Genomic DNA, 14,846 nt, shown 5'->3' with positions numbered 1-14,846 from the left:
CTTTTGGTCATTGATCTAATTCTTTCGATCTTTGTAGGATCCTTCATGCATTAGATGCTTCATTGTCATGCATTTGTGCATCATGCATTTTTTCTGCATTGGTTTGTTTTTGTTTTTTATCTTACTTTTATGTCTTTGTTTTGTGTGAGGAAAAATCCAAAATCACATAAAAAGTGAAAAATTCAAAAGTTTGATCGTATATGTTTGAGCACATATCACATGTGAGTTTTGCCTTGTACCTTCGTACAAATGGCTTTATGCATTTATGAGCTTAGCTTCTTCTTTATGCACTTATGTCTTTGTGGGAAAATCTTGACATCTTTGTGTGATTGTTGTAAATCGATTTTCAAACTTATCATGAATGATTAGTCAATAGTCTTATTGGTTTTTAGACATGCATAGACTTGTGCATATATATCTTCCCACTCTTTATTTTGTTGTTTTTGCTTAAAGAGCTCGCCAAATGTAAATCTCCAAATGAAAAGAGATAGTGAGCTGCAAAAGCTTGTCGCACATACTAGTATTTGACTAAGAAAAGGGAAAGCGACCAAAATAAAATGTATGATGCTCAAAAAACCAAAGGCTTATTCATCAAATTGAAATATCAAAAATTTAGGCATCGATCTCAAAATGAGATTTATTGATTCAAAATGGATCAAATGTTATAATTTATTTAGAAGCCAAATGAAAAGCTTCTAAGATTTGTAATCTTTTTCTTTGTGGAAGGTCATATATGTTCATTTCTATATTGAGATAGACCACTTGTCTTAACACTAGGTAAGAATAAATGAGAAAGGCCAGTTCTGGGTAGCAATAGATTGTTGCAGGACAGCTGCACAAGAGTTTCTCACAAACAATCCATGGATACGAAGTCTCTACTTCCGGTTACCAATCCGAATGAGTTTATTAGCCCGAGTCATGGGGATGAGGATGTATACAGTAATCTCACTTTTCAATGAGAAAGGGGAGATTTTGGAAGTTCTTGAGGATCGAAAGGGCGTGGTGATGAAGCTAGTGAGTGAAGTTAAAGAGGCAAATGGCAAGCTATGGATTGGTACTGTGGCTCATAACCACATTGCCACCCTCCCTTACCCCTTAGCTAGTTAAGGCCTTAAAACTTGATTTTGCTGAAACAGATATTGGGATTTGTATTTGTTTAAGTGCGGTGTATTAGATGGGTGACTTGATTTATGATTGTGTAACTATATTGGTAGTTAAATGACTTGGCCACTTATATTTGTAGCTTCAAATGGCTTGTGATTAATAAGTGGTTCCCTAACATTTTGTATCTGATTGTGTGGTCAAACTGTTTGAAATTGCCATGTTATGAAGCAGTATTGCCAATGGCCAATGTGCAAGAGCTGTTGAAAATCGTACGGAGTATGGACAGTGATTAAATCCTTTTTCCGTGTGCAGATACATAAGAAACTGCTAATTCAATAATTCGTGTGGTGCCCTGTGAACTTCAACAAAAGAAAACCTAGGGCAATTAGGAAAACACACAAAACTCTAATTTGACTATAAATAGCATTAAAAGTACATAATAATAAGGAAATAAATACCCTAAACCTAAAATTACATACATTACATAAAATAACAAAATTAATGAATTACAAATAATAAATTTTAGATTCTTTCCTACATAAAAAATCATTTATAAAAAGCTGTAAAATGTTTTACTTGTAAAAATTTGGCAAAATATTTTACAAAAACATTCAATGGCTTCCTTCATCCGATCTAGTGGCTAGGTCACCGGTCTAGTGGCCAATGCCACCACTTTGATGATTGGTGTGAGGGTCTAATGGTCATAGTCTCTGCTCTGGCTACCAGTTCCAGTGGTCTGGTGGCCAAAATTGTTGTTCTAACGACCGATGTCGAAGGTCCAGCCATTGGATATATCATTTTTTTTATGAGGGTTGATAACCAAAATTGTTGTTTTGGTGACTAGAGACATAGCCATCAGTGTTGACGGTCTGGTAACTGGAGACATCGCTATGGTGGCGATTCACAGCAATCCAGTTGCTACAGCCACCATTTTAGCTACCGATTTTGGCTCCAGTGGGTAAGCCATTAATTTCGATGATTTACTTGAAAAATTTTACTTGTCATACCAAACATCTAAAAATGTTTTACTTAAAATGTTTTACATGTAAATTTTTACCTATAAATTTTAGGTTAGAAAACAAATGGTGTTTATATGGCCAAAAATATCAGCAGAAGCACTGGGAAAAGAAAACCACTACCAAATGGTGTTTCTATCTCTTTCGCAAAGGTGCAAAAACCACTACTTCTCAGCACAAGGCATGACCATTATATAGAGGACCAAGGAAAAAATTTGCTCAATAGCACAATTTTAGAAAAAATTTAGGAGAATAGCACCAAACAAAGTTATTTAATTACATAGCACATTTTTACTTTTTAGAACTTGAGTTTGTCAAACTCAAGTTCTAACACAAACTCGAGTTTAACAAACCTGTGGTCCAAGCTGTATGCAACCATAGTGATTGGAACTCAAGTTTGATCTAGCCCAAACTTGAGTTTAACAGACTTAAGTTCTAAAAAATATGACATATAATAAATAACTTCATTTGGATATTATTCTCCTAAATTTTTTCCAAAAACGTGTTATTGGGTAAATTTTACCAAGAACCAAAGATGGAGTCCAAACTTCAAGAAAATTGACCCAAGCTTCTTTGATAGCCAAAAACCAAACCATGATGCACACAATCAAATCTCCAAAAATCTATACCTCAATTATTTTTGTCTTTCCTAGCTCTAGTTCTATTACAATCTCTGACAATTTCAAAGAAAATTTTGCTACACTTTCTCACATAGAGTTACGATCAAGTACCAACCCATTTGGACCACAACAAAAAGATAAAAAGGGAGTGTGTGGTGCCTATAGACTTATTTTCTTCTTTGAAAAGAAAAAACAAAAAACAAAAAAACACTGCCAAAGAAAAGTTCAAATTCTCTAACTCACAAAAATTTATATATATATATATATATATCTAAAAGTAGAAGTGTAGCATTTAATATTTTTCTAAAAACGTGTTATTTGGTAAATTTTACCAAGAACCAAAGATGGAGTCCAAACTTCAAGAAAATTGACCCAGCATTGTTTGATAGCCAAAAACCAAACCATGATACATGTAATCAGATCTCCAAAAATTTATACCTCAATTATTTTTGTCTTTCCTAGCTCCAATTTTGCTACAGTCTCTGAAAATTTCAAATCAAACTTCACCATACTTTCTCACATAGAGTTACTATCAAGTACCAACCCATTTAGCCCAAAACAAAAAGATAAAATGGGAGTGTGTGGTGCCTATAGAATTGTATTCTACTTTGAAAACAAAAAACAAAAAAACACTGCTAAAGAAAAGTTCAGATTCTCTAACTCAAAACAAAAAATATATATATATATATCTAAAAGTTGAAGTGTAGCATTTAATGTTTTTCTAAAAACGTGTTATTCGGTAAATTTTACCAAGGACCAAAGATGGAGTCCAAACTTCAAGAAAATTGACCCAGACTTGTTTGATAGCCAAAAACCAAACCATGATACACGCAATCCGATCTCCAAAAATCTATACCTCAATTATTTTTGTCTTTCCTACCTCCAGTTCTGTTACAGTCTATGAAAATTGCAAATCAAATTTTGCAAGTCTTTCTCACATAGAGTTACAATTAAGTACCAACCCATTTGGCCCAAAACAAAAAAAAATAATAATAAAATGGGAGCGTGCAGTGCCTATAGACTTGTTTTCTTCTTTGAAAAGAAAAAACAAAAAAAACACTGCCAAAAAAAGTTCAAATTCTCCAACTCGCAAAAATTTATATATATCTAAAAGTCGAAGTGTAGCATTTAATGTTTTTCTAAAAACATGTTGTTTGGTAAATTTGACCAAGGACCAATGATGGAGTCCAAACTTCAAGGAAATTGATGCAAGCTTGTTTGATAGCCAAAAACCAAAACATGATACACGCAATTAGATTTTCAAAAATCTATACCTCAATTATTTTTGTCTTTCCTAGCTCCGATTCTGCTACAGTCTTTGAAAATTTCAAATCAAATTTCGCTACACTTTCTCAAATAGAGTTACTATCAAGTACCAACCCATTTGGCCCACAACAAAAAGATAAAAAGGGAGTGTGCGGTGCCTATAGACCTGTTTTCTTCTTCGGGAAGAAAAAACAAAAAAAAACACTGCCGAAGAAAAGTTCAGATTCTCTAACTCACAAAAACTTATAAATATCTAAAAGTCAAAGTGTAGCATTTAATATTTTCCTAAAAACATGTTATTTGGTAAATTTTACAAAGGACCACAAATGGAGTCCAAACATCAAGAAAATTGACCCAGGCTTGTTTCATAGTCAATAACCAATCCATGATGCATGCAATCAAGTCTCCAAAAATCTATACCTCAATTATTTTTACCTTTCCTAGCTCTATTTCTGCAACAGTCTCTGAAAATTTCAAATCAAATTTCGCTACACTTTCTCACATAGAGTTACAATCAAGTACCAACACATTTGGCCCACAAGAAAAAAAAAATGGTAGCGTGCAGTGCCTATACACTTGTTTTCCCCTTTGAAAGGAAAAAACAAAAAAACACTGCCAAAGAAATGTTCAGATTTTATAACTCACAAAAATTTATATATATCTAAAAGTAGAAGTGTAGCATTTGATGTTTTTTAAAAAACGTGTTATTTGGTAAATTTTACCAAGGACCAAAGATGGAGTCCAAACTTCAAGAAAATTGATCCAGGCATGTTTGATAGCCAATAACCAACCATGATACACGCAATCAGAATTTCAAAAATCTATACCTCAATTCTTTTTGTCTTTCCTAGCTCCAGTTCTACTACAGTCTCCGAAAATTTCAAATCAAATTTCGCTACACTTTCTCACATAGAGTTACTATCAAGTACCAACCCATTTGGCCCACAACAAAAAGATAAAAAGGGAGTGTGCGGTGCCTATAGACTTGTTTTCTTCTTTGGAAAGAAAAAACAAAAAAACACTGCCAAAGAAATGTTCAAATTCTCTAACTCACAAAAATTTATATATATCTAAAAGTCGAAGTGTAGCATTTAATGTTTTTCTAAAAACGTGTTATTTGGAAAATTTTACCAAGGACCAAAGATGGAGTCCAAACTTCAAGAAAATTGAGCCAGGCTTGTTTCACAGCCAAAAACCAAACCATGATAGACGCAATCCAATTTCCAAAAATATATACCTCAATTATTTTTGTCATTCCTACCTCCAGTTCTGTTATAGTCTCTGAAAAATTCAAATCAAATTTCGCTACACTTTCTCACATAGAATTACAATCAAGTACCAACCCATTTGGCCCAAAACAAAACAAATAAAATGGGAGCGTGCGGTGCCTATAGACTTGTTTTCTTCTTTGAAAAGAAAAAACAAAAAAAACACTGCCAAAAAAAGTTCAAATTCTCTAACTCACAAAAATTTATATATACCTAAAACTCGAAGTGTACCATTTAACCTTTTTCTAAAAACGTGTTGTTTGGTAAATTTGACCAAGGACCAATGGTGGAGTCCAAACTTCAAGAAAATTGACACAAGCTTGTTTGATAGCAAAAAACCAAACCATGATACATGCAATCAGATTTTCAAAAATCTATACCTCAATTATTTTTGTCTTTCCTAGCTCCAATTCTGCTATAGTCTTTGAAAATTTCAAATCAAATTTCGCTGCACTTTCTCACATAGAGTTACTATCAAGTACCAACCCATTTGGCCCACAACAAAAACATAAAAAGGGAGTGTGCAGTGCCTATAGAATTGTTTTCTTCTTTGAAAAGAAAAACCAAAAAAACACTGCCAAAAAAAGTTCAGATTCTCTAACTCACAAAAATTTATATATATCTAAAAGTTGAAGTGTAGCATTTATTGTTTTTCTAAAAACGTGTCATTTGGTAAATTTTACCAAGGGCCAAAGACGAAGTCCAAAGTTCAAGAAAATTGACCCAGGCTTGTTTGATAGCCAAAAACCAAACCATGATACACACAATCAGACCTCCAAAAATCTATACCTCAATTATTTTTGTCTTTCATTGCCCTAGTTTTGCTACACTCTCTGAAAACTTCAAACCAAATTTCACTACACCTTCTCACATAGAGTTACTATCAAGTACCAACACATTTGGCCCACAACAAAAAGATAAAAAGGGAGTGTGCTGAGCCTATAGACTTGTTTTCTTCTTCGGGAAGAAAAAAAAAATACTGCCAAAGAAAAGTTCAGATTCTCTAACTCACAAAAATCTATAAATATCTAAAAGTCGAAGTGTAGCATTTAATATTTTCCTAAAAACGTGTTATTTGGTAAATTTTACAAAGGACCACAAATGGAGTCCAAACATCAAGAAAATTGACCCAGGCTTGTTTGATAGCCAATAACCAAACCATGATGCAAGCAATCAAGTCTCCAAAAATCTATACCTCAATTATTTTTACCTTTCCTAGCTCTAGTTCTACAACAGTCTCTAAAAATTTCAAATCAAATTTCTCTACACTTTCTCACATAGAGTTACAATCAAGTACCAATCCATTTGGCCCAAAAAAAAAAAAAAAAAAAACCTAAAACACAAAACTAAATTGCATCATATCAAAGTAGAGTTCTTAAATTTACAAAAAATTAATAACCTAAGGCAAAGATGCAAGAAAAATAAAAAATCCACCAAAAAATTAAGAGAGAGAAATAACCTTTTTTTCTTGAGGGAAAATTATGCGTAGAAATATAGAATAGAAAGGATAATGAAAAATTTATAATAAGAGGATAAGAATAAGAAGAAACAACATATATGAAGATAAAGGGAAAGATGAAGAGTGATATTAAGGTAGACGGTAGTGGGGAGATGAAAATTTGAAAGGAATGAGAAATGTTTGGCCAAAATTGGGTATTAACCTTGTTTGCCAAACAATATAATTAGTAGGCACTGTTACAAAACTATATTTTTTACTAACATCTCGAGTTTAAAAGACTCAATTTAGGGCTTATAAATCGAGCTTCAAAAACTCGGTTTCATTGTTCTCATCATGTCGGATTTGGCATTTTTTCCACGTGGCTCCACTTGGAAATTGAGTCTCAAAGACTTGATTTATAAGCCCACCCTTTAACCCTGCATATTCAACCTCCTTACATCTCTCTCATGTACAAACCATTCCCCTCACCTCACCCCACCCCACCTTCTCATCAGACCACAGCCACCCAATCCAGCCAACCCACAGCCACCCAAACTCCAAGCCGCCCGATCCAGCCAGACCATGCCACCACCGCCCCAGACCCACGCCGCGCGACCCAGGCATCAACCTATAGCCACTCGATCCAGCCAACCCACAACCACCCAAACTCCAAACAACCAATCCGGTCAACCAATCCGTGGGTTTTGGGGTTTTTATTTTTTAATTTGGATTATAGGTGGTTGTTGGGGGTGGATTTGGTTGGATTTGTGCTGAATTGTTGGATTAATGCTCAGATTTGTGGGTTGATCGAGGCTAGTCTGTGCTTGTATTTGGTGGTGGTTGGTGGCTGAGATCTGCGTTTTGTACTCCAAACACTTGAAAATATTTGCACTGTAAATGTTTTACAGATGTAAATCGAGTCTCTAAAACTCAATTTTCAGGTGGACGCCACGTGGAAAAGTGCTAGCTCAGATCTGATCAGAACATGAAAATTGAGTCTTTGAGACTCGATTTATAGGCCCTAAATCGAGTTTTTTAGACTCGAGATGTTAGTATGAAATATACTTTCAAAATAGTGCCTACTAATTATATTGTTTGGCCAACAGGGTTAATTCCCAATTTTGGCCTTGAAGAAAGTGTAAATGTTAAAAACAAAATGAGTACGATTTTATAAGGAAATTTTTATTTATTTGTATTTAATTAAAACATTATATGTTTAATTTTTTAAGAATTATAAAGATGAGAAAATATTAATAATTTAATGATATGGAGGATATGGCTGAATTTAAATGGTCAATTGTAGAAGTGCTATTGATGTTAACTTGAATTTTTTTTTTTTTTTTTCAACATGAAAAGTGTGCGGTGGTCATGTAGGGGACGTTCACTAGCATACCGAGTAATGACCAGGGATTCTGGTGGCCACAGATGCAGAAGGATGTTGCTGAATATGTGCGGAAGTGTGAACAGTGCCAAAAGTACACCCCATTGATCCACTAACTAGCAGGATGTCTAAACCCAGTCAGCAGCCCTTGGCCTTTCGCATAGTGGGGGCTGGATATTCTCGACCCGTTTCCTTGGGCCACGGGTAATCGAAGGTTTGTTTTGGTAGCTGTAAACTACTTCACCAAATGGGTGGAGGCTGATGCATTGGCTAATATTTGGGATGTGGATGTCAAAAAGTTTGTGTGGAGAAATATAGTTACAAGATTTGGTGTGTCGGACTCCCTTGTATTTGATAATGGGTTGCAGTTTAATAGTAAAGCCTTCCATGAGTTTTGCAGTGATCTTGGCATTAAGAACAAATATTCTACCCCGGCCTACCCCAGAGCAACGGCTAGGCTGAAGCCGTTAACAAAATGATTATGAACGGATTAAAGAAAAGATTGGAAGGAACGAAGGGCAAGTGGGCTGAGGAGTTGCCAAATGTCCTACGAGCATACCGAACAACCCCTAGAATGTCCACGGGATAACCTCCATTCTCCCTAAAATATAGGGTGGAGGCCGTCATACCAACCGAGGTAAACTGTGTAGCGCATGAGTTACAGGGTTTGCCCTGCCCAAAATGATGAATTGATGGTGAAGCATTTGGATTTACTAGAAGAGTGCCAAGAGTCAGCAACTATACGGCTAGCCGAGTATCAACAGAAGCTCGCCTGGCGGTATAACTGGGATGTGAAGACACGAGGATTCGGCGCTAGGGTAGGACATATGCGAGACACTAATGCGGGGAAATTAGCCTCAACCTAGGAAGTGCCCTATAGAGTTACCGCCATTGTGGGCCGAGGGCATACTATTTGGATTACTTAGACGAGAGACCACTCCCCGGCCATGGAATGCCCACAATCTGAAGAAATTTACCACTGACTATCAATACACAGGGGTACAGATTGAATGTAATGCGATATGTGCATATTATCAATTAATACAATAGTGATGTTTATCCATGCAGGTGTATTTGTATTTATAATTCCATTGCCGTTAACTCATTAGCCTTGGTCAACGTACACGAAGAGTACTAAGGCAAACTATTCTAAGGACAGAAACCTGCTTCTCGGTTCGATCTCAATCACTGGGCAGGTGGAAACCTAATTTCACATTTTATCCAAGGATAGAAACTTGCTTCTTGGTTTGATCTCGATCATCGGGCAGGTGGAAACTTAATTTCCAATTTTATCTGATAGAAACTTGCTTCTCGGTTAGCTTTTCACCATCGGACAGGAGGAAACCTTGCATTGGGTTATTCCAAGAGTAGAAACAAGCTTCCCAACTCTATTCTAGTCATTGAACACACAAAGATTATGTCAAATTATTCAGGGGCATGAAACCAATTTCTCGGATACAACACAAATCACGGGGAAGTGATCTCTTCCTGGTCAGTTCTGGCCACCATACATGCCCAGAAATTACCTGGTCTTTTGAAGATAAATAAGAAAGCAATTTCAATCACCGTTCAGAGGCAAATTGGGATTAAACTACTCGTTCATTTGGAATATATATATATATATATATATATGCATAAGAGAAAGACAATCAAAGGACATGTTGGAAAGAATAACTTAGTAGCAAACATTCATAAACATGATTAAAACAAGCAAATAAAGATTAAGCCAATGTTTTGTCACCATAACCAGGTGACTATAGGAAAATAAAACTAAGGAAAATAAGAGTTAAATCATTGTTTCGTCACCACAACCTAGTGACTTTAGGCAAAACCGAACAAATAAAAGAAAAGTAAACACGGATAAAAAAAAAAAAAAAAAAAAAAAAAAAAAAAAAAAAAAAAAAAAAAAAAAAAAAAACTAGTTAAAACATGGGTATCAAACAGCAGGATCGGTGGGCAGGAGTTGGGTTGCTTCATCGGCTTGCTGGCCAGGGATGTCCTCGGTTGGCAGTTGATGGATTTATGCATCTTCGACAGCGTTGAGGTTGCTAGTGACCTTAAGATCAACAGTCTCTGCATGAGCATCAATTGCTTGCACCAGTTCCCTTATACTAGGGGTATCTTCCTCGTTGGCAGCATTAGCCTGACTCTGAACAAGGGGAGGGGGAGCCGGGTATGGGATTTGCTCTGGATTCCTCAATGGGGAATCTTCAGGCACTCCCATCACTTGAAGGGCTGCTAGCCATCCTTTCGAACCCATGAAACCTGGCTTGGTGGACAATAGGCTCCGTAGAGTTCTTAGTATCCGCGAAGTCCTCATGTACCACTTAGTCTCACAAGCTTCAAGAGCTGCCTTTAGGTTAACAATTTCATCAACCTGGGCCAAGTTTAGGCTGGTTGCCTCCGCCAATTTGAGCTCTACACCCCCCAGCTTGTCTTCCGCCTCGGCCAATTTCCTCTCTGCCACCAATCGGGCTTTCTCCAAGGATTGAGCTTTCTTCTCGGCAGCCTTAGCAGCTTTGCCCTTCTCTTTAGCAGTGGCAGCAGCAACGCCCTTTAGCGCCTTTTCCCACTTAGCATCCTCTGCGAGCTCCTTCAGCCTCTCGTCGTGGATGTGCGTCAGTTGCGCAGCCTGAAGTTGCAGTAATGGTTAGTATAAGGGAGAATGGAACATGCACACATAAAAATAAATGTGAAAGTGAATAAATAGAGAATTACCGCTATAGTGTGCCACTGAAGTTGCCTAGCCATCAACTCCTCGGTCCCGTCCAAGAAAAACTAGGCGTCCTCGGGTAGCAGGAGGTCGTGTACCAAACTAGGCGTCCCCGCCCCTTTTGGCCCTGGGCCTAGGCCTTTATACTGGCAGACACTAGCAGAGGCCTGTCTCCAAACTTAAAGTTTGGCTGCCAATTGGCCTTGGACTGTGAGGAAGGCGCCCCACCAGTACCAACTTGGGTAGCTGGTCGGGAATCACTTGCCAGCTCTTAAATCACGATCTTGCTCGATGCCCGGGGTGGGGTCTTAGAAGGGGCATCACCTGTGAGCCTAGGCGGCTGATCATCAACACGCTGCTTCTTTTTAGTGCGGCTAGCAGAGTGGGGAGGAGGAGTACGGTCCTTGCCTTGAGGCTGTTGAGGCTAGGCTGTAGGACGGGTGCTGGGTAGGAATCGATTAGCCATCATTTTTCGCCTTGTTACCATATTGTCATCTGGATGGGCCTCGACTGCATTTGGCTCGGTTGGTTGGGTTGGAGCTTCCTGCTTTTCAATGGGTTTGTGAAACTTGCGGCTTTGAGACACGTGCCCAGCCGACTCGTCTCTTAAGGGGGCACGGTCTTCCACAGAAGTGTACCTGGGACCAAGATCCCGAGCTTCCCCAACAATCAAAGAAGGCGGGAGGAAGTTGGTGTGTTGAACGTCAATGTAAGAAAGAAGTGGGCTATCTACCAGCAAGGCCTGGCTGAATGACTGCTAGGTAGAATACACGGGGTCCACACCGAGTATCAAATGGGATGTTTGGAGCTGTTTGTCCATGTGCACAAAAATTTCTGATCTAAGTACAAAATTTATATCCTTCACGTGTGCGACTCTCAGGTCTGGTTTGAATCTTTTTCCCTCTGCAAAAAATCAATGAAAAGACTGGTTAGTATATATGCAAGCTGATCGGAAAAAAGTGTTAAACATAAAACAAGTAAAATTGCTCGGTACTGACCAACATCACGAGGCGAAAGGGGGTAGGGGAGTTCATCGGCAAACCAGTTGCCACTCAACTGGATGAATTCTCCCTCCTAGTTTCTGTTGGAATCGGGTAGGCATGATATAAGCCGTACCTGCATATCCCTAGTTTTTAAATAGTAATCGGACTTGATGTTGTCGCACAGACTATACATGAAGTTAATATCATGGTGGTTTAATTACAGGCCAAATATTTGGTTTAACCTATTGATATACCCACCACTCCATAAAAATTAGAGGGGAGTTGGTCGGGACATAAGCCATAGAATCTAAGGGAGTTGGGCTCGGTTCATGAACCGTCAGATTGACACAACTCACCACTCGATAAAATTAGGGGGGAGTTGGTCGGGACACAAGCCATAGAATCTAAGGGAGTTGGGCTCGGTTCATGAACCGTCAGACGGTTTGCAAACTGGCAGGTCATAATTATTGCTGAGCGTGACAGCCTAGCGCAGCATTCCTTTTAAGATGGTATTGATGGACATTCGGTTCACTTGACAACTGACGATTAAGATTCTCAGGGGATCATTACCATTGCTTGATTATCCTTGATTCGTTCTCGGTAGCCAGGTACTAATCAAGGGGGGCTATTGTACGGGGATGGCCTCAGGCCCCACAGGCCTCGGGCCCAAGCCTCACCACATGTTATGTGACCTTGTCCCCATTTTTGGACTTTTAGTCTCGACCTCGGCATCTCAGGGCCTAATTTGAGCCCAAGAGCTGGAATGGAACTGCGCTTGCCTGAATACCTCAAGCAAACTCCCTTCATCACTTCTAGCCTGGTTGAGAGCGTTATTGCCCGAGGATGCCTTGCCCTCGGTTGCTAGATAGTGCCTTTGAGAACATCGTCACCGAGTAAGCTTTTGAAGGTGGGAATCAGTTCCAATGCCACTCCCACCTTTCCCAACGGAGCATCCACTTTGAATTGATGGAATCGGACCTCCATTCGCACTAGTGAGGGGAAGTAATCATGGCACCTCCACTTATCCAAGCCTATAAATAGGGGAAGAGAATGAGGAATTAAGGGTTGGCAATTCTGAGGAGAACATTGAGAGAAAGAACAAGCACACAAAGATAGTAAGGGAGTGACTCTGTGAGGAGAAAAACTTGAGGAAATAGGAGTGTACTTAGGTTGTCGAGCAAAGGATCACCCATAGTAGGAAACCCAAAGCCCACAATATAAATAGATTGTGAGCCCAAGTAGTGATTGAGCCCAACAACTATATTTTGGGTATGTACAGAGCCCAATTAAAGGTTGAGCCCAATAGCCATATTTTGAGTACGCATAAATATGAAAAATAAAATAAAAGTAAAATAAATTCTACTACAATTTGCTTTATAGGGATCGACTCCTCTAAGTTATACATTGTTCCTTAAAAGTAGTGTGAGAGAAACTAATATTTGGTCTGTCTATGTAACTAATGTTTCTAATCTTTTGAAAGTCTGTGGAGCATATACTCTACTACTTAGGCCATCTAAATAATTTGAATTAAAATTCAACTGTAACATAAGGAACAAAGGGGTCATAATGCATTATATTCTCCTCATATCGTGATAAATATGAGTAGTTAAATAGTATTATTGTTTAATTTACCACTACTACATATTTTTTCCTGAAAGCTACATACCATTGATCGTAACACCAAATTTTCAAAGTTCATTTGCACGATTACTTTGCTGTGTGGTGAGTTGAAACATTGTTGGGTAATGATGTATGTTAAATTGTATGTGTAGCCTTTTGACTTGCAAAGGGTAAGTACTGATTTATGCTACGTTTTTGTTATTGGTATTCCCTAGAGCTATAATGGTTGATAGGTCTAAAAGGCTTCATTAATTTATGCGAGGCTTCAATTTCACCCAAATGAAAAGTAATAAAACAAGACAATTCATGTTCAACTTTTAGGTTTATTCTTTAAAAAAAATGCTTAGCTTTTTGGTAACCACCAATTCGTTTTTTGTTAACTCAACATCATAAAGTAACTTTAATTTAGTTATATGGATAGGTTTTATCATTTTTCATGTTGAAAAAAAAAAAAAAANAAATCTCTATAACTACAAGATCAATAGGACAATTTTTTAAGAGCATCATTAAACTAATTCAAATATTTGGGGGGAGGGGGTGAGTCCCATTTTTGTAGACCAATAATTAAACTTTTAAATATTTATATATAGTATTAAAATATTTAAAAATTTTGGCTCCCCAATCATACATGTAGCTCCACCCCTGCTAGAGTATCAGATATACTACTTTGTAATTGTTGTAGACAATAACTACTAACAACCAATAAAAGATAAAGGAAAAAAATGATTACACACTCTTTATTGCACACTTTATGCACAATCCTTTTGAAATTGTGTTTTTAACACACGTTTTGAGTTAAAATTATGAAATAGTATTTTAAGTTAAATTATGAAACCGTGTTTAAGTTAAAATTGTGAAACAATGTTTTAAAAAACACGATTTTCAGTCATGCAGCAGTTAGTGTGTAATAAAATGGGTGCGACTATCATTACTTAAAACTTAAAAGACAAATAGATTCAAGGTATATGTACAAATTGAACACAAAGAGCTTAAACCTCTACAAAAAATTTGAAATCAATTGGCATGACCTATTTGTTTTGCAGACCTAAAATGAAATAGGAAGAAACTTAGAAAACTAAAGCTAACCTGAAAGATACAGCTATTGCAATTTCTTCGTTCCGATATATAATAGTTTTGATATATATCTCTTGTCAGCTGGTTCCCCACAATGTAACTGAAAATGTCGAATCACCAAATTTTTTTTTTTTTTTTGTTAGCAGAAAGTAGTGTACAGCAATAATTATAGACACCATGAACATAACAGAAATGGTAGAACTAAACAAACCCATTTGACTTCAAAGAATGGGGGAAAAAAAAAGTGGTATGGAGAAAGAAACATACAGATATACAGTGTCATTCTAGACATTATGAATCAAGGAAAGAAGGTCTTCAAGTCAGTGAAACTGTGAAGAGACTTTGCCTTCTGAAAGTCTATAG

This window comes from Quercus suber, unplaced genomic scaffold (assembly GCF_002906115.3).
Source record: "Quercus suber isolate HL8 unplaced genomic scaffold, Cork oak 2.0 scaffold_582, whole genome shotgun sequence".
Taxonomy (NCBI): domain Eukaryota; kingdom Viridiplantae; phylum Streptophyta; class Magnoliopsida; order Fagales; family Fagaceae; genus Quercus; species Quercus suber.
The sequence above is the reverse complement of the archived record's forward strand: the minus strand, read 5'-3'. Positions refer to the sequence as shown.